This window comes from Ranitomeya variabilis, chromosome 2, assembly GCF_051348905.1.
Source record: "Ranitomeya variabilis isolate aRanVar5 chromosome 2, aRanVar5.hap1, whole genome shotgun sequence".
Classification (NCBI taxonomy): Eukaryota; Metazoa; Chordata; class Amphibia; order Anura; family Dendrobatidae; genus Ranitomeya; species Ranitomeya variabilis.
The window spans coordinates 214,651,735-214,676,724 of record NC_135233.1 but is presented as its reverse complement, the minus strand read 5'-3'; the positions used below and the strand labels follow the sequence as shown (position 1 = coordinate 214,676,724).

At 45.0% G+C, this 24,990-nt stretch overlaps 1 long non-coding RNA gene across 1 annotated transcript in view; it reads right to left on the bottom strand.

The window, feature by feature from the left end:
• Positions 1 to 12,960: 12,960 nt before the first annotated feature.
• The window catches only part of LOC143809251 (uncharacterized), a 49,313-nt gene continuing 37,283 nt past the window's right edge, over positions 12,961 to 24,990 (bottom strand). Inside the window, exons 2-3 of the long non-coding RNA XR_013222174.1 lie at positions 18,567 to 18,719; positions 12,961 to 13,235 (exon numbers count right to left, since the gene is read on the bottom strand). This is a non-coding gene — a long non-coding RNA (uncharacterized LOC143809251). The remainder of the gene's footprint in view (positions 13,236 to 18,566; positions 18,720 to 24,990) is intronic.

Below are 24,990 nucleotides of genomic sequence, written 5' to 3'. Positions count from 1 at the left end.
CTCGGGTATCAGGGGTGGTGACCTTAAGAAAACACTATCACAAATTGAGTGTCGATGGATAGTGTCATTGGGGACAATGGCCCCTAATGGCCTGAATGAGAAGTTGTCTTTCGTTCCATTCCTTTAAGTCGTGTTGTACATTAATCCTCATTCTCTATATGTGTTTTTAATTTAGTGTATGTTGTATTTTTTCTGTTGTCTCACCTCCCCCTTCTTTTTTATAGTGATTGGTTTGTCATCTATCTACTGTGTTTTTACATCTACACTTTTATGTTCGGTGCATCAGTTCAAGAGATGTCTAAGAATTATGCATGGGAGCAACTATTCGACACCTGGAGCTGCCATCATATGGGGATCTTTCCACCATGATTGCCGTAATGAGAAAGAAACTTATCTCCACTTTGGCCGCAATTACATGTTATACCATTACTTTATGCTTTATACTTCTGTGTGTAATGGTACATATGTTTTTTCTCTATGTATATACACTGCTTGCATGTAATAGGGCATACAACGAGCAGTGTAGTTAATTTATATCTCGCAAATGCACCGTTCATGATTTACCGTTGGTTTTTTGGGTCCATATTTGCTGCCGCTTGTTCTATGCTTGTGCCCGAACAGCTTCCCTCATCCAAAATGGCCACCGCGATGGTGCGCGTGCGTGGTGGGGTCTCCGGCTGGCCGCGCCTCCTAAGGCATCACACAGCAGCGTCGCGCAGATTCTTGACGTCACGGGAGCTTTTCTCCCTTTCTGTGCGCCGCTGTGATGGCCGGAAGAGTCGCGTGCATAGCGTGGGGTCCCTCCGGCATGCGCCGCACAGGTCGCGTGTTAATTGGCTGTTACAGTGGCATGCACCTATTTAACCATCACACATTCAGTCTCCACACAGCCCCCCGAAGAAGCACATCACGCGAAACGCGCGTCGGGGCCTTCCGCTGGACACTGACCACATTGGAACACACATGGGTAAGCCCAATAGACGCTATGGCTTTTAATCACTTATGCACTTTATGGGCATTGCTGCAATATTAGAGGTACTTAGGAGTGATTGGGATAGGCAGAGCACATATTGGCTGTTACTATTTGCTGCTATTTTTATTAGCTATATTGGCCTTTCCCTGGCTTCCCTCTTACCTACATCCAGCAGTATATTTTACAGCTTGGGCGATTCTAACCGTCAGGGTTATTTATATTCAAAATGCCCATTACATTATGTGTATATTCCCATGTGGCTGGTTGTCCTTCTGAGTTATTTACCTAATCCTCATCCCTGTTTTTTGTTATCACATGTATTTATTATCGATGTATGTTATGCATTAATAAAATTACACTTGTTCAGCAATAAGTGTCATGACTTTATATGGGGCAGTAGGCTCTTGGTAGTTGATTGGATCATTGTATTTGGGGAGTTTGCCCCCCCGTTTCCCGTGCAGAAGTGCTATGGGCACGTCCTGTCACAGGGTTTGTTTGAGTACATTTTACGTCCACAGATTCGGTTTTTGTAAAGTGTTAATATCTTTACTTTGTATTTTCACAGCCTCTCCCACCGATCGCATGGATCATAGAGCCCGTGAACAAAAATGGCTCACTAAATTGGATGAGGTTTTTGGTGATAACTCATGTGTGGCTTTTAAATCCAGAGAAGTAGAGGATTCTGTTACAAAACTCAAATTTTTATTAAACAAAAAAACACGACTTTGGTGGAATAAGGCCTTTTTAGAACGTTATATCAGCAAAGGCCTAATCCCGAGAGGGTTGCGGATTCAAGTATTCCCGTCATTTACTATGGCTGATGAGCTCCTTAGAAAACAATGGGAGGAATTATCATCGAACTGCTCTAGAGGGTATATGGAGTTGTTGGTGAAATCAAACTCGACCTCTTTACAAGAAGTAGAGAATGAGATCAGTACCATTCAGGAGGAATTTTTTGGCACCCTCTCTGCGGATGCTAAAACAAAATTACACGAGGAATTAGAGGGAGATTTTCAAAAGTGGGAGAAAGATATCGTTGCATCAAAGACAAAAAAGTATCAACGTGATGTATTGGACTATAAGAACGGTCAGGTGTATAGATGGAGGAAGAAACAGGCCATTCAGACCAAACCGCAGTTCTTTCTCATCCGCTTCATCTATGGATGAAGAACTAGCGGGTGCAAGTCACTCCAGTAATACCCTAAATGAGAGATTGGGACTGGGTAAACCCGGAAATTACAAAGGGAAGAATAAGCGTCGTTTTACTCCACCCCAATCCCGGGAGAAAAAATCTAAATCAACAAATAGCCTGGAGGTAATTAACCTGTCTGAACGAGTGTTGTCTGAGGATCAGATACAGGTTCTAGGTCTAGGGTTAACCTTTGTCCCCACTAACAATTTTAACTATTTTACAGCTATGAAAGACACACAACTTTTTTTAAGGAAGGTCATTCTACGAAAATTGCATGCGAAACCTTCTGACACGTTTAACCCTGACACTTCCCTGGAACAAGAGGCGTTGGAGGCCTTGGAGGGGCTTGCAGCAGAAAACGATCCACCAGCCACAGGTATCTTCCCCGCTTCCGTTATGCCTAGATGCACCACATTCCCTCCCTTTTCCTTGTGTCCCCAGATCGATATTTTCAACAAATTGGTATTGGAGGATTTTTAAAAAATTCCAAGGGATAGGAGGGGTGACAATTTGACGTTTGCACAACGCCGGGCCCTTAAAGAATTGGGGTCGATGCGTGATGTCGTGATTAAGCCGGCAGACAAGGGAGGGAATGTGGTGGTCTGGCCTACGGTGAAGTATGAAAGGGAAGCTTTTCGCCAGCTCCGGGATCGGGAGGCGTACACACTGCTGACTACCAACCCAGTATCTGGCTACTCCGGTACTCTATTTGCCATCTTGGATCGGGCCCTGACACGGGGGATCATATCAAAAAAAGTGTTTGATGGCTTAATGGTGCAATATCCTGTGATTCCTACCTTCTACCTGCTGCCGAAGGTTCACAAAGATGCGTTGGAACCCCCGGGGCGTCCGATTGTCTCTGGCATGGGAGGACTATGCGACCCGGTTTGTAAATTTATCGAACACTATTTACACCCATTGGTGGAGTCGCTCCCCTCCCATGTCAGGGACACTACGGACGTCCTGAGGAAACTCAACGGTCTCACACTAGAACCCGACATGGTATTTGCAACGATTGACGTCGAGTCTTTATATACTTGTATTAAACATACGGATGGGTTGGAGGCTGTGGAGTTCTTCTTACGCAGCAGTAACATGGACCCCCTGATGTGCACTCTGATCCTGGAGCTTCTACATTTTGTATTGACTCATAATTTTTTCACGTTTAAAGATCGATATTACTTACAGAACCGCGGCACTGCCATGGGCGCGGCGTGTGCGCCCTCGTACGCTAACCTCTTTCTCGGTTTTTGGGAGAGGGAGGTTTTTGGCGAGGGGGCATCCGCCGCTTTCCATGTGCAGTGCTGGTATCGGTATATCGATGACGTGTTGTTGATTTGGCAGGGTCCTGAGTGTGGCCTCGTGGACTTCATTCGTGGACTAAATCACAATAATCGCAATATCCGCCTTACACACAGGGTAGCTGTGGATAATATAGATTTTTTAGACATTAAAATCTGCAGATGCACAGATGGGGAGATACAGACTGATGTTTTCAGAAAAGAAACATCAGTCAATGCTCTGTTACATTCTACCTCAGCACATACTAGGGCCACTATACGTGCCATACCGATTGGCCAGTTTCTTCGTATGAAACGGATTTGTTCCACGGATGGGGTTTTTGAGTGCCAGGCTCGGGATCTTTCCTGTCGCTTCCGGGATCGGGGGTACAGCAGGAGGTCCATTAAAAGGGGATATCTTCGAGCCAGAGGTACTCCCAGAGATCGGTTACTCTGCGGACCTCCCAGGTCGGTCCCTCAACAAAGAGATCAACCCTTGAGATTTATCTCCACATTTAATAACAAATGGGACGACATTAGGGAGGTTCTGCAGAGACACTGGTCTGTACTAAAAACAGAACCCACCCTAAACAAAATTCTGCCCGACCGTCCTCTTATGACGGCCAGGAGGGGGAGGAGTATCAAAGACCAGCTGGTGAGGAGCCACTACAGCCCAACCATCCCGAGAATTTTTGGAGCAGGACCACCGAGGTGGGGCTGCTACCCTTGCGGGTCTTGCAAAGCATGTAGTAACATTGTACGGGCTACCACGTTCTCGGCAGCGGGTGGGGGTAGGGAGTACAGGATTACCAGTTACATCTCTTGTAGTACCACTTATGTGGTCTACTATGCCACTTGTACATGTGACCTCATTTATGTGGGTCTGACTTCACGTGAACTCCGTGTCAGGGTCCGTGAGCATGTCAGGGATATTGTGTCAGCTAAGGAGGTGATTGATGTCTCGGAATTGAAAACACTACCGAGGCACTTCAGGGCATATCATGACTGCAACCCAGGGGCACTTACTGTTCGTGGTATTGATAGGGTCCACTTGGGTATCAGGGGTGGTGACCTTAAGAAAACACTATCACAAATTGAGTGTCGATGGATAGTGTCATTGGGGACAATGGCCCCTAATGGCCTGAATGAGAAGTTGTCTTTCGTTCCATTCCTTTAAGTCGTGTTGTACATTAATCCTCATTCTCTATATGTGTTTTTAATTTAGTGTATGTTGTATTTATTCTGTTGTCTCACCTCCCCCTTCTTTTTTATAGTGATTGGTTTGTCATCTATCTACTGTGTTTTTACATCTACACTTTTATGTTCGGTGCATCAGTTCAAGAGATGTCTAAGAATTATGCATGGGAGCAACTATTCGACACCTGGAGCTGCCATCATATGGGGATCTTTCCACCATGATTGCCGTAATGAGAAAGAAACTTATCTCCACTTTGGCCGCAATTACATGTTATACCATTACTTTATGCTTTATACTTCTGTGTGTAATGGTACATATGTTTTTTCTCTATGTATATACACTGCTTGCATGTAATAGGGCATACAACGAGCAGTGTAGTTAATTTATATCTCGCAAATGCACCGTTCATGATTTACCGTTGGTTTTTTGGGTCCATATTTGCTGCCGCTTGTTCTATGCTTGTGCCCGAACAGCTTCCCTCATCCAAAATGGCCACCGCGATGGTGCGCGTGCGTGGTGGGGTCTCCGGCTGGCCGCGCCTCCTAAGGCATCACACAGCAGCGTCGCGCAGATTCTTGACGTCACGGGAGCTTTTCTCCCTTTCTGTGCGCCGCTGTGATGGCCGGAAGAGTCGCGTGCATAGCGTGGGGTCCCTCCGGCATGCGCCGCACAGGTCGCGTGTTAATTGGCTGTTACAGTGGCATGCACCTATTTAACCATCACACATTCAGTCTCCACACAGCCCCCCGAAGAAGCACATCACGCGAAACGCGCGTCGGGGCCTTCCGCTGGACACTGACCACATTGGAACACACATGGGTAAGCCCAATAGACGCTATGGCTTTTAATCACTTATGCACTTTATGGGCATTGCTGCAATATTAGAGGTACTTAGGAGCGATTGGGATAGGCAGAGCACATATTGGCTGTTACTATTTGCTGCTATTTTTATTAGCTATATTGGCCTTTCCCTGGCTTCCCTCTTACCTACATCCAGCAGTATATTTTACAGCTTGGGCGATTCTAACCGTCAGGGTTATTTATATTCAAAATGCCCATTACATTATGTGTATATTCCCATGTGGCTGGTTGTCCTTCTGAGTTATTTACCTAATCCTCATCCCTGTTTTTTGTTATCACATGTATTTATTATCGATGTATGTTATGCATTAATAAAATTACACTTGTTCAGCAATAAGTGTCATGACTTTATATGGGGCAGTAGGCTCTTGGTAGTTGATTGGATCATTGTATTTGGGGAGTTTGCCCCCCCGTTTCCCGTGCAGAAGTGCTATGGGCACGTCCTGTCACAGGGTTTGTTTGAGTACATTTTACGTCCACAGATTCGGTTTTTGTAAAGTGTTAATATACAGTATAATTGTCTAAGGGGTACTTCCGTCTTTCTGTCGGCAACTTCCGTCACGGAAATCCCGCGTCGCTGATTGGTCTCGCCAGCTGCCTGTCATGGCTGCCGCGACCAATCAGCGACGGGCACAGTCCGATTAGTCCCTCCCTACTCCCCTGCAGTCAGTGCCCGGCGCCCGCATACTCCCCTCCAGTCAGTCAGTCACCGCTCACACAGGGTTAATGCCAGCGGTAACAGACCGCGTTATGCTGCGGGTTACTCACTCCGTTACCGCCGCTATTAACCCTATGTCACCAAGTTTTTACTATTGATGCTGCCTATGCAGCATCAATAGTAAAAAGATCTAATGTTAAAAATAATTAAAAAAAAACAAAACCTGCTATTCTCACCTTCCGTAGTCCGACGATGCGCTCGAGCCTGCAGGTTCCGGTGCTATGGATGCTATGCGAGAAGGACCTGCCATGACGTCATGGTCATGTGACCGCGACGTCATCACAGGTCCTGCGCTCATACCAACCTTGGGACCGGAAGCTGCCACGTACACCGCACACAGGCGACAGGACTACAAGGGGCCCTCGGAAGGTGAGTATATGTTTATTTTTTTGTTTTTTAACCTGTGACATACGTGGCTGGGCAATATACTACGTGACTGGCCAATATACTACGTGGCTGGGCAATATACTACGTGGCTCTGTGCTGTATACTACGTCGCTGTGCAATATACTATGTCACTGGGCAATATACTACGTGGCTCTGTGCTGTATACTACATCGCTGTGCAATATACTACGTGGCTCTATGCTGTATACTACGTCACTGGGCAATATACTACGTGGCTGGGCAATATACTACGTGGCTGGGCAATATACTACGTGGCTGGGCAATATACTACGTGACTGGGCAATATACTACGTGGCTGGGCAATATACTACGTGGCTGGGCAATATACTACGTGACTGGGCAATATACTACGTGACTGGGCAATATACTACGTGGCTGGGCAATATACTACGTGACTTTGCAACATACTACGTGGTTGGGCAATATACTACGTGGCTGGGCAATATACTATGTTGGCTGGGCAATATACTACGTGGGCTGTGCAATATGCTACGTGGACATGCATATTCTAGAATACCCGATGCGTTAGAATCGGGCCGCCATCTAGTAAGTAATAAGACTAATCTTAACCAGTGTCACCGATTTGCTATATTTTTCACTATTTTATCCATTTGAAAGCCCTTTTGTTCTCATTATATCGAGTTCAATTGCTTAAGTGAAGTACATGAACTAAATCATGGTGAAATTGCCATTTAGCTGCTCGGAACCTTAGTTTTGCTATGTTTTTGTTCAAAAACGTGTTTTGACTGCGACACGAGATTACTTGCTGTTTGTCTCTTACATTTTCAACTCGTTTTTCCCTGGGCGCGCAGAGAGCTTGTCCTGTTCTTGGTGATCAGTCATCTGCTCCTCCGTAAGACATGAGAACTGGCAGCCTGTTGACAGTTACACAGGAAAATGCTGTCCAAAAGTTAAAAAAATGTACACTTTTATGGTACTTGATCTGTGACACCAGTAGAGCACACGGTGGCTCAGTGATTAGCACTGCAGCCGTGTAGAGCTGGGGTCCTGGGTTCAAATCCCAAGGACAGCATCTGCAAGGAGTTTTTGTATGTTTTCCCAGTGTTCCCGTTGGGTTTCCTCCAGGTTCTTCAATTTCCTCCCACACTCCAAAGGCATACTGATAGGGAATGTAGATTGTGAGCCTCAATGGGGACAGTGATGATAATGTCTGTAAAGAATATAAGTAAGCGCTTTATAAGTAAGCAAAAAAGTGAATAGTGCATATGTTGTGATGCGCCATAGTTACTTAAGGATCAGTTGGGTCTCCACTGGTGCAGGACTACTTAGGCACCTTTTGGACCCTTGTGTCTAATTGTATGGGGACCCCCTTCTTGTAGTAACAGCCCATCCTGGTCTCCTTCTTGTAGTAATGCCCCATCTTGGTCACCATATTTTAGTAATGTCTCCATATTGTTGTTATGCCCCATCCTGGTCCTTATCTCGGAGTAATGTCCCCATCCTAGTCCTCATCTTGTAGTAATGTCTCCATCCTGGTCCTCATCTTGTAGTAATGTGCCCAGCCTGGTCCTCATCTTATAGTAATGTCCCCCATCCTGGTCCTCATCTTGTAGTAACACCCCATCATGGTATCCTTCTCATAGTAATGTCCCATCGTGGTCCCCTTCTTATAGCAATGTTCCATCCTGATCCCCTTCTTATAGTAATGTCTCCCATCTTAGTCCCCTTCCTAGAGTAATGTCCCATCCTGGTCCCCTTTCTATAGTAATGCCCCATCCTGGTCCCCTTTCTTTAGTAACATCCCATCCTGGTCCCCTTGTTATAGTAATGCGCCATCCTGGTCCCCTTCTTATAGTAATGCTCCATCCTGGTCCCCTTCTTATAGTAATGCCCCATCCTGGTCCCCTTCTTATAGTAATGCCTCATCTTGGCTCTCTTCTTATAGTAATGCCCCATCCTGGTTCCCTTCTTATAGTAATGCCCCATCTTGGTCCTTTTCTTATAGTAATGCCCCATCCTGGTCCTCATAGTATTGTTCCATCATGGTCCCCTTCTTACAGTAATGCCCCATCTTGGTCCCCTTCTTATAGTAATGCCCCGTCCTGGTCCTCTTCTTATAGTATTGTCCCATCCCGGTCTCCTTATAGTAATGCCTCATCTTGGTCCCCTTCTTATAGTAATGCCCCATCCTGGTCCTTATCTTATAGTAATGTCCCCCATCCTGGTCCCCTTCTTATAGTAATGTCCCATTCTAGTCCCATTCTTTTAGTAATGTGCTATCCTGGTCCCTTTCTTACAGTAATGTCCCATTCTGGTCCCGATATTATAGTAATGTCCCCTATTGTGCCTTTCTTCACATACACATAAAAGAATTAAAAAAGATTCTTCTCACCTGTCCTCTGTTCTCTCGGCATCCGTTCTGCACATGCGACCCGCAGGCACTGTAGACCCCTTGACAATCGCAGCCCATTCCAGGGGCCACCGACATCAGTGCTTTATTACCGTTGAATGTGCGTCCTTAGAGGACTATGGGGAGTGCACTATAATGTATGGAGGTCTATGGGGAGTGCAGTATACTCTATGGAGGACTATGGGGTGTGCAGTATACTGTATGTAGGACTACAGGGAGTGCAGTATACTGTATGGAGGACTATAGGGTGCATTATACTATATAAAAAGCGATGTAGGGCCCAGTACACTATATGGAGAGCTATGTGAGGTCCCTTATACTATATAGAAGGCACTGTGAGGCCCAGTGTTCTATATGAAGGGCTATATGAGGCCCATTATACTATATAGAGTGCGGGGGACATTATAATATTTGGAGGGCTATGTGGAAGCCTTTATACTTCATGAAGGGCTGTGTGGGGCGATTATACTGTATACAAGCAGTTATACAGTCTGAAGGTTGGTCTGGGGTCCATCATATTGTGTTGAGTGCTGTGTGGATGTGGAGGCGATTATACTGTTTGGAGGGCTAGTGGGGGCCATTATACACTGTGGAGCGGTGTGGGTCCATTATACTGTATGTAGGCCCATTATACTGCATGCAGGGCTGTGTGGGTGTCACAGCTGAGGGATCTTACTGTATTAGGGTCAGCATACTGTGCGGGGGAAATTAAGGTGAGATATAGTAGGGTCATACTGTGTATATGATGAGTACTGTGGGGGTGGCATACAGTGTTTGTGGGCCACTTTTGTTGGTATCATACTTTATGGGTGCAATGAAAGGGGAATCTAGGGCTCCAGTAGGAGGAAAATTACTTTGCAAAGTTGTGAGATATGCTCTTCTGTGACCCTGCTGAATATACTTTTTTTTTTTTTTTTGAGGGGGGTGCAATTGGAACTTTGCCTATGAGGCACCATGAATTCTATGGACGCCCCTGGGATAGACCATGTACCCGTTGAAGTCTATACTGTATGTTCACATGTCCATGTTTTTTTTTTCCAGATCGGGTGTCTGCAAAAAAAAAGAAAAACAAGACCTGTCCATTTTTTATCTGAGTCACCGGTAACACCGGACAGCACATAGAGGACATCTGTTTGTCATCTGAGTAATTTCCCTTTTTTACTATTTAAGTGGGTAGTAGATGTTTGGAAATAAGAAAGTTTGGAAATCCAAAAATATGGCGAATACACTGATGGGAAAAATGGACACAAAACAAAAATGGATGAAAATTGGATCCAAGTTTTTTTTGCTTGCATGCACAAACAATGGACGTCTGAATGAGGCCTAGGGCCAAATTCACACTTTAGTCTATTTTTTTGTGTAGAAAAAACAATCTTTTTTACATTAGTGTTCTAAATCAGATTTTTATCCATTTTTGGATAACGTGTCCTTTTTTACTTTCTTTTGTGTCATCCGTTTTTTCTTGTATGCAACAAAAAAAGATGTCAGTTTCCTAAGTTATTCCTAGCCAATAGTAAAAAACAAAACAAAACAGAACCTAGATGCACTACGATGACTCTTTTTTTGTTGCTGATCCATTCATTTAAAAAGTATGCAAATATGATACAGAAAAAAAAAGGATTGTGAAGAGTATGTGTCAGTCCTTACTGCAGTCTGGGCATTCTGTTCTCATGAATTAGGGAAAGGAGAGTGAATAGTGTCTGACCTAAATAGTGGAGCTTTTATAACAGTGCAACACTATGCAAACTAACGGAAAGAGGAATACATTTTTTTTTAATGAAACATGATTATCAACATTACTGGCGGGCACTCCATTATTTGCAGTGATATTTCATGCTGTAATGTTGGTTGCAGGGCATGAAGGTTTAAAAATAATACTGGATCATATTAGTTTTACATTACAAATGATAAGATATGACTACATATTATATTTTATTATACTTCCTTAAAATAAAAGAGTCGATCACTTCTCCTGACAGGGTATAAAATGTCAGAAATCTTTTTTTCTTTTTTTTTCTGGAAAGTCCTAACACACAGCGCCTTTCAGGTGTCCTTGCCGGTGACAGAGCAGCAGAAGAAAATGTGCTTTTTGATACCATATCTGGAGATACAGAACGAGCTTCAAGGTCGGGAGTAATACCATGGTTCATAAAGAAAAAAAAAATCCCAAAGATGCGTTTTAAAAGCCAAGCCACGGAGAGCGCCTAAAAAGAATTCACTCTCCATTTATATTTTCCATTTTTTGAAAGCAGGCGTTAAATCATACACTGTGGACATCAGATAAGAGAAGGAGGCATCGGAACATTTTAATGCTTGTCTTAATACAAAAATATACCCGCCGCTTCCGCTCCAACATCTGCCATAAAAAGTTTTGGAACGTGGTATAAAATAGGACTTTGGAGCAGCTGTTTTACAGTTTCAAGGTCATGATAGCAGAAGAGCTGCAAGAAGCTGAAAAATACGACGGATAGAAGAAAGGGCGAGATATATAGAAGAAGAAAACAGTATATATGTACTGAGTGCAATGGTTGACTCATAGGCACAATTTGACGGGTGTGTCCATTTTTAATCTTCATAGTTTCCACTAAAAGATGAAAGCATGAGCAATGAGATTGTTTTAAAATCAAGTTATCTGACTTGAAAATATTCATATCATGGAATGAGACTCATCGGGGTAGGACAGCATGACAACCCGTTGTGACTGAGCATTAAAAAGACCAGGGAGTGACAGTTCGTGGGTCGGAATAATGTTGGACTTGAGCTCCTTAGAGTGAATAGTCAGGCAACCCCTTCTGAATACTTTTGTTTCCCCCCCTAGTAAAATAACACACTCACCTTCGGTGCCAGTGCTGTTCTATTATAGAAGGCTAGAAACTTGAAAACTGCATAACTACATCAAATCCTGTCCAAAGATCAAATTTTTGGACCTACATGCAAATGACTTAGATTTCTTACATCAGTGTTGTAAGACGCGTGGTCTTCAATGTGCACAGTTCTACTGTATAGATACGTGAGTGAACATAAGAAGACATGTCCATGGAGCCATAAGGTCTCTCCCTTCATTGTATAAATTATTAATAATCAGCATTTTAGTACTCAGTACTTAAAAAAAAAAAAAAATTAGTGTAGTAGATGTGTTAGTGTGATCAATGGCGGATTGTTGTCAGCACCATGGACAGAGCCTCGAAGGCTGACATGTGGCTTGTAAATCTCTTCCACTTGTTCTACTAAACTAACAATCTAGTTCTCTGTAACTCCAAATATGTGATCATATCTAAAATGTAGTGTAGGAGTCACCATGGTAAAAAGAGGACCCTGATGTCCTTTTACCGTACCTTCTAGTTTCATGTATGTATTTTGGGGATTTTGACTTTTTCCAGCAGTTCCGAAGACAGTGAATGGAGCGATGGTCAAACATGTGCAACCTCAGGTTTCATTCATGATGAGGCTGCTGCTCGGGTTCCAGAGCTTCATTCTCATGGCCCAACTGTTGGTACCTCCAACGATCAATAAGTTATCCCCTATCCAATGGATAAGGGATAGCTTCATATTTTGGGAATGACCCTTTAACACTTGAGGCAGATCATGAGCATACATCAGTGGAACAGCTGCATTTGTTGTTGGCACATGAATTTTGGGATAGTCTAGTTCAGAAAAGCAATTTCTTTGTGCAGTTTTAGGTCATTTTGAGTTAATAGAGGGGATCTTTTTGGTAATTATGAAGAGCATTTACAATTTATAGCTGAACGCTGGCTTTCCCAGCAGGACACTTTGCGGTTTGCATGTTGTCATGGGACTCATCTAATTGGTAGGAATTGTTCAAAGTAAAGACCCTTTTCCCTGTGACCTCAATAACTTTTCTTGATAAGAGATTTAAACTCATGAAGATGTTTAACCTAAACCAAAGAGCTCAAAGCATCTCACTGCAAGGGTCATTTAGGATTTTTATTTTACAAAATTAGTAAAGGAAGGGAAGATGGTAAAATAAAATGAATAACGTATAAAAAAAAAAGGTAAATCCATCCTGTTACAGAATGGGGGTTCACGAGGTGAGGTGGGTCCACTAAGCTCAAGGTTCGGGTGGGCAAATGGGCATTATTGCAGCAAACGGATGAGGCAAGCAGGACACAGATGGCTGAGGGACTGGAAACCACAGGTCATCAGGAGACTTCAGAGGCAGTTAGGATCCTGGAAACTGCAGGCAGGCAGGTGATGTCCCGGAGAGAATCGGGATGCTGTTGTGGCCAATGGAATGGGACATGGAAATAAATTAAATACATTATCATTTTGACCCTTTGTGGCTTTAAGGGGATTGCCTAAGGCTTAAAAAAACGTAACAAAAACAGTGCCACACATGTCCACAGGATGTTTGCGGTTCTGTAGCTCAGTCTCATTCACTCCTCGTTACCAGATGCAACCTATGAACCAGTATGATGCTGTTTCTGGAAAGAAATCAGCCGTGTTTTTTTTTCTAATTCTCAAAAACCCAATAACAGAGTGAGTTATGAAAAGATAAGAAAAGTTACAGCGCCCTCTTAAAATTCAATTAATGAATAAAGAACTTGCACAGTATTTCACGATACATTCAGCTCGGTAGATGATCCCCACAGCATCTGTAACTCATTTCTAGATACCTTGTATAGGCTGAAGAGAGAACGAAAAGGATGCGAGGTCGGATCACACCCCCTCTATAAAAATGCTAAAGTTTAGCAGTATTTTTGTGTGTACCGTGAGTCTGTCAAAGTCTGAACTCTCCCTCACATTTCGGCTGTGGACAAATGCCCCGCTGTGGGCTTGAAATCCTCTCCCATGGAACAAGACAGTGTAATGAATTGTAAGCAGATGGCTCTATGGAGAGTTACAATTCATGCTTTGCTGATCTGTCTGCCTCAGTCAGAGGAGATATAACATACCAGATTTTACATGTCCGCTCTGTGAAACTTAACTCCTGAAATGCTGCACAGCTCGGCTCTGCTAGCATTCTAGACCTGAATCGACTTTTGAAAAAATTCCCAAATTATTCTAATGTACATGACATAACTACAGCATGTTTTACCGTACATGAAACTAATACATAGATAAATTTAAAATAAATATAGGTAGATATTTATGCAACATAAACATTATTGCAGAAATATACACTGCTCAAAAAAAGGGAACACTAAAATACCACATCCTAGATATCTCTGAACGAAATATTCCAGTTGCAAATTTTTATTCATTGCATAGTGGAATGTGTTCAGAACAATAAAACATAATTATCAATGTAAATCAAAATGAATATCCCATGGAGGTTTGGATTTGGAATGATACTTAAAATCAAAGTGGAAAATCAAATTACAGGCTGATCCAACTTCAGTGGAAATACCTCATGACAAGGAAAAAATGCTCAGTATTGTGTGTGGCCTCCACGTGCCTGTATGACCTCCCTACTGTACAAGGCCTGGGCATTCTCCGGATGAGTCGGCGGATGGTCTCCTGAGGGATCTCCTCCCAGACCTGGACTAAAGCATCCGCCAACTCCTGGACAGTCTGTGGTACAACGTGACGTTGGTGGATGGAGCGAGACATGATGTCCAAGATGTGCTCAATCGGATTCAGGTATGAGGAACGGGCCGGCCAGTCCATAGCTTCAATGCCTTCATCTTGCAGGAACTGCTACATAGTAACATAGTAACATAGTTATTAAGGTTGAAGGAAGACTTTAAGTCCATCTGGTTCAACCCATAGCCTAACCTAACATGCCCTAACATGTTGATCCAGAGGAAGGCAAAAAAAAAACATGTGGCAAAGAGTAAGCTCCACATTGGGGAAAAAATTTCCTTCCCGACTCCACATACGGCAATCAGACTAGTTCCCTGGATCAACGCCCTATCAAGGAATCTAGTGTATATACCCTGTAACATTATACTTTTCAAGAAAGTCATCCAGTCCACTCTTAAATTTTAGTAGGGAATCACTCATTACAACATCATACGTCAGAGAGTTCCATAGTCTCACTGCTCTTACAGTAAAGAATCCGCGTCTGTTATTATGCTTAAACCTTCTTTCCTCCAGACGTAGAGGATGCCCCCTTGTCCCTGTCTCAGGTCTATGATTAAAAAGATAATCAGAAAGGTCTTTGTACTGTCCCCTCATATATTTATACATTAAAATAAGATCACCCCTTAGCCTTCGTTTTTCCAAACTAAATAGCCCCAAGTGTAATAACCTTTCTTGGTATTGCAGACCCCACAGTCCTCTAATAACCTTGGTCGCTCTTCTCTGCACCCGCTCTAGTTCAGCTATGTCTTTCTTATACACCGGAGACCAGAACTGTACACAGTATTCTAAGTGTGGTCGCACTAGTGACCTGTATAGAAGTAAAATTATGTTCTCCTCATGAGCATCTATGCCTCTTTTAATGCATCCCATTATTTTATTTGCCTTTGTAGCAGCTGCCTGACACTGGCCACTAAATATGAGTTTGTCATCCACCCATACTCTCAGGTCTTTTCCATTGACGGTTTTGCCTAGTGTTTTACAATTAAGCACATAGTTATACATCTTATTTCTTCTGCCCAAGTGCATGACCTTACATTTATCCCATTAAAGCTCATTTGCCATTTATCAGCCCAAGCTTCTAGTTTACATAAATCATCCTGTAATCTAAAATTGTCCTCCTCTGTATTGATTACCCTGCAGAGTGCTGACACACTCCAGCCACATGAGCTCTGGCATTGTCCTGCATTAGGAGGAACCCAGGGCCAACCGCACCAGCATATGGTCTCACAAGGGGTCTGAGGATATCATCTCGGTACCTAATGGCAGTCAGGCTACATCTGGAGAGCACATGGAGGGCTGTGTGGCCCTCCATAGAAATGCCACCCCACACCATTACTGACCCACTGCCAAACCAGTCATGCTGAAGGATGTTGCAGGCAGCAGATCCCTCTCCATGGCGTCTCCAGACTCTGTCACATCTGTCACATGTGCTCAGTGTGAGCCTGCTTTCATCTTTGAAGAGCACAGGGCGCCAGTGACAAATTTGCCAATCCTGGTGTTCTGTGGCAAATGCCAAGCATCCTGCAACGGTGTTGGGCTGTGAGCACAACCCCCATCTGTGGACGTCGGGCACTCAAACCATCCTCATGGAGTCGGTTTCTAACCGTTTGTGCAGACACATGCACATTTGTGGCCTGCTGGAGGTCATTTTGCAGGGCTCTGGCAGTGCTCTTCCTGTTCCTCCTTGCACAAAGGCAGAGGTAGCGGTCCTGCTGCTGGGTTGTTGCCCTCCTACGGCCCCCTCCACGTCTCCTGGTGTACTGGCCTGTCTCCTGGTAGTGCCTCCAGCCTCTGGACACTACCTCGACAGACACAGCAAACCTTCTTGCCACAACTCGCATTGATGTGCCATCCTGGATGAGCTGCACTACCTGAGCCACTTGTGTGGGTTGTAGAGTCCGTCTCATGCTACCACGAGTGTGAAAGCACAACCAACATTCAAAAGTGACCAAAACATCAGACAGAAAGCATTGGTACTGAGATGTGGTCTGTGGTCCCCACCTGCAGAACCACTCCTTTATTGAGGGTGTCTTGATAATTGCCAATAATTTCCATCTGTTGTCTATTCCATTTGCACAACAGCATGTGAAATTAATTGTGAAACAGTGTTGCTTCCTAAGTGGACAGTTTGATTTCACAAAAGTTTGATTTACTTGGAGTTATATTGTTGTTTGTGTTCCTTTTATTTTTTTGAGCAGTGTATTTCATATACTGTATATTATTATGAAACTGTTATATAAAACATATACATTACTGCATATATAAACATTATATATAATGTTACTTTTAAATCAAACATAAATTTTTACACATATATTACATATAAAACCAAAATGAGCAAATAAGTAAATAAATATTAATAGTACATGTAAATAACATAGGGTACCGTATATACTCGAGTATAAGCCGAGATTTTCAGCCCAAATTTTTGGGCTGAAAGTGCCCCTCTCGGCTTATACTCGAGTCACGGTCGGCGGCAGGGTCGGCGGGTGAGGGGGAGAGGGCGCTGAGGCATACTTACCTGCTTCCGGGGCTCCTGGCGCTGTCCCTGCAGTCCCACGGTCTCCGGGTGCCGCAGCTCTTCCCCTGTTCAGCGGTCACGTGGGACCGCTCATTAGAGAAATGAATATGGACTCCACTCCCATAGGGGTGGAGCCGCATATTCATTTCTCTAATGAGCGGTAACGGTGACCGCTGATAGAGGAAGAGGCTGCGGCACCGAAGACCAGCTGTCCGGGGGAAGGAACGGGACGCCGGGAGCAGGTAAGTATTACATATTCACCTGTCCGCGTTCCACACGCCGGGTGCCGCTCCATCTTCCCGGCGTCTCTCCGCACTGACTGTGCAGGTCAGAGGGCGCGATGACGCATATAGTGTGCGCCGCCCTCTGCCTGATCAGTCCGTGCAGAGAGACGTCGGGACGGGACGCTGAGGAGCTGCAAGCAAGAGAGGTGAGTATGTTGTTTTTTTTTTATTGCAGCAGCAGCAGCAATGGCACAGCTTTCTATGGTACATCTATGGGGCAATAATGAACGGTGCAGAGCACTATATGGCACAGCTATGGGGCAATAATGAACGGTGCAGAGCACTATATGGCACAGCTATGGGGCAATAATGAACGGTGCAGAGCACTATATGGCACAGCTATGGGGCAATAATGAACGGTGCAGAGCACTATATGGCACAGCTTTCTATGGTACAGCTATAGGGCAATAATGAACGGTGCAGAGCACTATATGGCACAGCTTTCTATGGTACAGCTATGGGGCAATAATGAACGGTGCAGAGCACTATATGGCACAGCTTTCTATGGTACAGCTATGGGGCAATAATGAACGGTGCAGAGCACTATATGGCACAGCTTTCTATGGTACAGCTATGGGGCAATAATGAACGGTGCAGAGCACTATATGGCACAGCTTTCTATGGTACAGCTATGGGGCAATAATGAACGGTGCAGAGCACTATATGGCACAGCTTTCTATGGTACAGCTATGGGGCAATAATAAACGGTGCAGAGCACTATATGGCACAGCTATGGGGCCATAATGAACGGTATGGCGCATCTATTTTTATTTTTCAAATTCACCGGTAGCTGCTGCATTTTCCACCCTAGGCTTATACTCGAGTCAATAAGTTTTCCCAGTTTTTTGTGGCAAAATTAGGGGGGTCGGCTTATACTCGGGTCGGCTTATACTCGAGTATATACGGTACTTAGTTAACACTGTTTTGAGGAAAAAAAAAAACAAACGTAAAAGCAATCCCACCCCGACAAGGTGACCCAATCGGGACTATATTATGTTATTTTTTTATATAAAACATACACATTATTTCATATATAAAATCTAGGGTCCTGTCAAAGAAAGGTCACCTTGCCATAGTCCTTGGGCACACATGAATTGGGCAGTTTTTGTTCTAAGTACTTTCTCTTTAGTGCGTTTTACCTGCGGATTTTTAAGATTCTGCGTGGAAAAATCCGCGCACGAATCCGCAACAGGTGCACATAGCCTAAAACAGCTTACCTGGGTTATTGATATATCGCTGGATTCAGTGCACCCGATGGTCTGTTTCTTTGGCATATATGGCATAGCAGCGGCACACAGCTGTGGGTACATCGGTTTTTGTGGGTATAGTGGTGCCGTGTTTTTTTCTTTTTATATTGAACACTAAAACTGCTTCAGTAAGTGCATGAACAAGGTAGATAAAACAGCCTGTCAGCATGACGTTTGGGAGAAAAGGAAGCAAGATAAGATATTAGAGTAAATTACAAAGATTTATAAAATTGCAAAGACTGCTTAATAATTTACATAAAAAAGAGAAGTTTAGTTACTCTTTAAGTTTGTGATAACCAATATGGCCACCCTCTAATCACCTGCAGGTTTTGCCACAAAGCTTCTTTAGTCTTCTCAAGAGTAAAATTGCCTGTTGTGCTGAGATACAAGCTATACTATATTTCTGTGCAGTTTTGCTTCTCTGAATAATAGGAAAGTTAGTTGTCAATCACTGGAAGAGCTGTAATGGCATCTCTATTAATTATCATCCAGCTTTAAAGGGGTTGTTCACTATGGGAAACACATTTTCAAATAATCTTTTAGAAAATCCTGGGGTCTATGTTTAGGAACATCATGTCTTTGACAGATTGAAGAGGATTTCTCACTTTGGAGGACCAAGCATGTCTATGCAATACACACACAATCTGTTGCTTTTAGTTGGACCTGTGTAATACTTCATTTCACCTGTTGGTGTGCTGCAGGGGAATTGAACACTTGCTGCCAGGTTTCCTAAGATACTGGTGATTCCAGCAATAGTACAACTAGAGATTAATTTATCAGTTCATGAATATGTAAAAAAAAAATACAGGCAAAAGCAAGCTGATTTTAATGAGACTTTTATTAACACTGGAAGACCCAGAAATTTCGAGCTCCCCCCTGAAGTCCTGAAAGAGGGTCAAATGACCCTTGGTCCAAACTGACAACTCTGATGGCTCCAATTAGCATCCTTTCATTTGTAAATGTGGCCATTGCCTGAGGAATCTGCAGGGGGCAATTGTGTTGATCCACCTCAACAAAGGTCTTGTAAGGGTACCGTCACACAGTACCATTTTCATCGCTACGACGGCACGATCTGTGACGTCGCAGCGTCGTATGATTATCGCTCCAGCGTCGTAGACTGCGGTCACACTTTGCAATCACGGCGCTGGAGCGATGCCGAAGTCCCCGGGTAACCAGGGTAAACATCGGGTTACTAAGCGCAGAGCCGCGCTTAGTAACCCGATGTTTACCCTGGTTACCAGTGTAAACGTAAAAAAAATAAACAGTACATACTTACATTCCGGTGTCTGTCCCCCGGCGTTCTGCTTCTCTGCACTGTGTAAGCACAGCGGCCGGAAAGCAGAGCGGTGACGTCACCGCGTCACCGCTGTGCTCGCTTTCCGGCCGGCAGGCGCTCACAGTGCTGAGAAGCTGAGACGCCGGGGGACAGACACTGGAATGTGAGTATGTAGTGTTTGTTTTTTTTACGTTTACGCTGGTAACCATGGTAAACATCGGGTTACTAAGCGCGGCCCTGCGCTTAGTTACCCGATGTTTACCCTGGTTACAAGCGAACACATCGCTGGATCGCTGTCACACACAACGATCCAGCGATGTCAGCGGGTGATCAAGCGACTAAAGAAAGTTCCAAACGATCTGCTACGACGTACGATTCTCAGCAGGGTCCCTGATCGCTGCTGCGTGTCAGACACTGCGATATCGTAACGATATCGCTAGAACGTCACGAATCGTACCGTCGTAGCGATGAAAATGGTACTGTGTGACGGTACCCTAAGGGTATGTGCACACGTCCGGATTTCTTGCAGAAATTTCCTGAAGAAAACCGGAAATTTTCTGCAAGAAATCCGCATTTTTTTTTTGCGTTTTTTTTCCGGTTTTTTTCGCGTTTTTTTTAGCATTCTGCAAGCGTAATTAGCTTGCAGAATGCTAAAGTTTTCCAAGCGATCTGTAGCATCGCTTGGAAAACTGACTAGTTGGTCACACTTCTCAAACATAGTGTTTGACAAGTGTGACCAACTTTTTACTATAGATGCTGCTTATGCAGCATCTATAGTAAAAGATAGAATGTTTAAAAATAATAAAAAAATTTAAAAAATGGTTATACTCACCCTCTGCAGACAGCCGATCTCCTCAGCGGCGTCCGTTCCTATAGATGCCGGTGTGGTTCAGGACCTTCGATGACGTCGCGGCTTGTGATTGGTCGCGTGAGTCACATGAGCGGTCACGCGACCAATCACAAGACAGCGACGTCATCACAGGTCCTGAACCACATCATCTATAGGAACGGAAGAGAAAGCATGCACCGGAGAGGCGGGAACACTTCGGGGCCATCAGAGGGTGAGTATATCACTATTTTTTATTTTAATTCTTTTTTTTTTTACTAATTATATGGTGCCCAGTCTGTGGAGGAGAGTCTCCTCTCCTCCACCCTGGGTACCAACCACACATAATCTGCTTACTTCCCGCATGGTGGGCATAGCCCCGTGCGGGAAGTAAGCAGATCAATGCACTCCTAGGTGTGCGGAATCCCCGCAATTCCGCATTTTAATGAACATGTTGCTTTTTTTTCCGCGATGCGATTTTTTCGCGGAAAAAAATGCAACATTTGCAGAAAAAATGCGGAATACCCTGTAAATAATAGGAGGCATATGTAAGCGTTTTTTTCGCGTTTTTATCACGTTTTTATAGCGAAAAAATGCGAAAAAAACGCGAAAAATCCTGAACGTGTGCACATGGCCTAAGAGAGCATAAACAAAAGAATGTAAGCTGCTCCTGAGTGTGTCTGCCCACCCCCCAGCTGCATTGTTGTGCAGGGGATATGCATAAGGTTGCTAACACCTTAGCAAATTTGCATGCAGCCTTTTGTGCTGTGGGGGATAAATAGGTGACTGCTTCACAAGAATCACAATGCAGAGAAGGCACACCTGTCTTCAGGTTAGATTTTTCAAATTACCTATTTTTATTTCCTGACTATCTTTTTTAGGCTAGGTTCACATTTGAGAGAATTTCAGTTCCCTGCGAATCCAGCAGGAAACTTAGAAATTTTCTCAGCCTCCGCATGTTCCCCGCATGTGGGTGAGCGGGGAACGCGGTCCCTAGCAATCCGCTGTGTTTACTGGTTACCAGCTACACAGTGGGCTGCTGGGAGTGCGATTCGCACCCCCGCATTCCCCCTCCCCAGGGAACACATGTTGAGGAGTTCTCTGTGCGGGGGGGATGCAGGGGTGCGAATCGCACTCCCCGCAGCCCGCTGTGTAGCTGGTATCCAGTAAACTGCGGGTTGCTAGGGACCGCGTTCCCCGCTCTCCCGCATGCGGGGAACATGCAGAAGCTGAGAAAATTTCTAAGTTTCCTGCTGGATTCGCAGGGAACTGAAATTCTCTCAAATGTGAACCTAGCCTTTAGAACCAAAACAAAATGTTAATTTGAAATTATTTATCTTGCAGATGAGGAGACTCCTCCTCTACCACAAAAGAGAGCTCGGTTGGCGAGTGAGCCGACAGAGACGGCAAAAGATGGCACAGTGTGGCGTGAATTACAAGTGGGGAAACATCTCCATTTCACCCCAATAGAACCGTACCCTACAGATGGAGAGCCAAGTGCTAAGGCCATACGAAGTGTCCGGAGTCACCTTCAGAGCTTCCTCTGTTTTATCACTCTTGACATGCTTCGTAGCATTCAAGAATGGACTACTCAACATGGACGTCACACGGAGCAGGTGGATTGGTTCATGGGTCTCCCGAAACTAATGGCATTTATTTCAGTCATTATCTTGCGGGGGGTGACCAAGGTTCCATCACTACGTGACAGCTGGTCAGCAAACCTGGCAAACCCAAGGGTCATTGCAACTATGACCCAAAATCGCTTCCAAGACATCATGCAACACCTACGCTTTGATGACATGTTCACACGCAGTGAGCGAGTGGAGACAGATAAGTCTGCTGCAATCTCCGATGTGTGGAGTTCGTTTGTCACCAACTGCATCGCATCCTACAACCCTGGTCGACACATCACTATTGATGAACAGCTTTTCCCATCAAAGACTCGCTGCTGTTTTCTGCAATACATTGCAACAGAACCAGACAAGTTTGGCATCAAGTTTTGGGTGGCTTGCGACTTGAAATCAAAGTACATCTGTAATGTCCTCCCATATCTTGGCAAGGACCCCAGTCATCCCAGCGGGGAGAGACTGTCCGAAACTGTAGTGATGAGGCTGATGGAACCATTCATGGACAAGGGCAGAACTGTAACCACAGACAATTTCTTTACATCATTGTCACTTGCACAACGACTGCTTAGCCGGAAAACCACTATCTTCGGCACAGTCAACAAGAGTCGCCGGGAAATTCCTCAATCCGCTAGACAGATGGACCGCACTGAATTCACCACTCAGGTGTTTTCAACCACTGGTGTCACGCTGACAGTGTATGCACCCAAACGAAAGAAGGCCGTCTACATTCTCAGCAGCATGCACAGCGTGGTTGAGACTGAGGATACCAACAAAAGGAAGCCAAACGCGGTCACATAATACAACCACACAAAGTGCGGTGTGGATGTAATGGACCAAATGGTGCAGGAGTAATGCGTGCGTGCAGGAACACGGAGATGGCCAGTCGCTGTGTTCTACAACATGATTGACATGGCAGCACTGAATGCTCATGTTCTTTATCAGGCATGCACTGGGGTGCAGGAGAGACGGGTGTGCAGCGCCCCAGAGTCCTGGTCGTTGCAGTACTGATGCTCCGCCGCTAAGGGAAGTGATGGTACGTCTGATGGCACTTAAGGAGTTCACCTGACCAGGTATCACAGACACCAATACACTTCACAGACTGGCCTCCAGGGGGAGCAAAGGGTACTATGTATTAGGCCACTCCTCACAATCTGGTAAAACTGGGGGTTGGATAGGAAGTTAGTTAGAAGCTGACTGGGTTGGAACCAGGCAACATCCTGTGGCAGGGGGTGTTGCGGGGGAAAGATTCAGGGGGGTCCCTGTCAGGGGTGGGATCCTGACAGAGGCCTAGCGAACAAGACACAGCGTTAAGGAACCGCGCCTGCACTACATTGCGGCGGTATCTCAAGAAAGGACAAGAAGCGAGGTTTATTGTGAAGAGTGAGAAACGAGATCACAGCAAAAAGGAGATAACACCAGTAAGGGTACCGTCACACAGTGCCATTTTGATCGCTACGACGGCACGATTCGTGACGTCGCAGCGATCGTATGATTATCGCTCCAGCGTCGTAGACTGCGGTCACACGTTGCAATCACGGCGCTGGAGCGATGCCGAAGTCCCCGGGTAACCAGGGTAAACATCGGGTTACTAAGCGCAGGGCCGCGCTTAGTAACCCGATGTTTACCCTGGTTACCAGCGTAAACGTAAAAAAAACAAACCGTACATACTCACATTCCGGTGTCTGTCCCCCGGCGTTCTGCTTCTCTCCACTGTGTAAGCAGCAGAGCCGGAAAGCACAGCGGTGACGTCAGACGTCACCGCTGTGCTCGCTTTCTGGCTGGCCGGCGCTCACAGTGCAGAGAAGCTGAGACGCAGGAGGACAGACACCGGAATGTAAGTATGTACTGTTTGTTTTTTTTTACTTTTACGCTGGTAACCACGGTAAACATCGGGTTACTAAGCGCGGCCCTGCGCTTAGTTACCCGATGTTTACCCTGGTTACAAGCGAACACATCGCTGGATCGCTGTCACACACAACGATCCAGCGATGTCAGCGGGAGATCCAGCGACGAAAGAAAGTTCCATACGATCTGCTATGACGTACGATTCTCAGCAGGATCCCTGATCGCTGCTGCGTGTCAGACACTGCGATATCGTAACGATATCGCTAGAACGTCACGAATCGTACCGTCGTAGCGATCAAAGTTTGACTGTGTGACGGTACCCTAAGAGTCGTGCCGTAAGATCGAGGCAACATCCTACTGAGGCGCGTAGCCGGTGGCCGGAATGCCGAGGAAGTATTGGGCTCCAAGCATTACTTCAAACCAACGGCAGGACAGTTAATTATAGGTTGGCTGTCTCACCTAAATCACCTAAGCAGACATAGGGGGCAACTGTGGGAGAGGGGCGTCACTAGGGTCCCGGAAGAACTCCAGGCCTGCCCGTCATACGGGTGCGTCCTAGCCATATCATCTGGGGGACGGAGAAGAACATCAGAACAGATATAAGTTGTGAGAAAGAACATCAGAAACAGACACAACAGTTGTGAGGACTATCCCGTGGTGCTCAGCAGGGAAGTACTACAACACACAGGCGCTAGAAGGTAGGCACAGATTTCCACCTGCGAAGGGAACTCTGGAGGTGCCTTCGGACCGGCCGGTCTCAGCCAGCCCTGTTAACAGTACTCTGGATTGAGGATCCTGAAGCCTTCAGTAAAGAGGTAA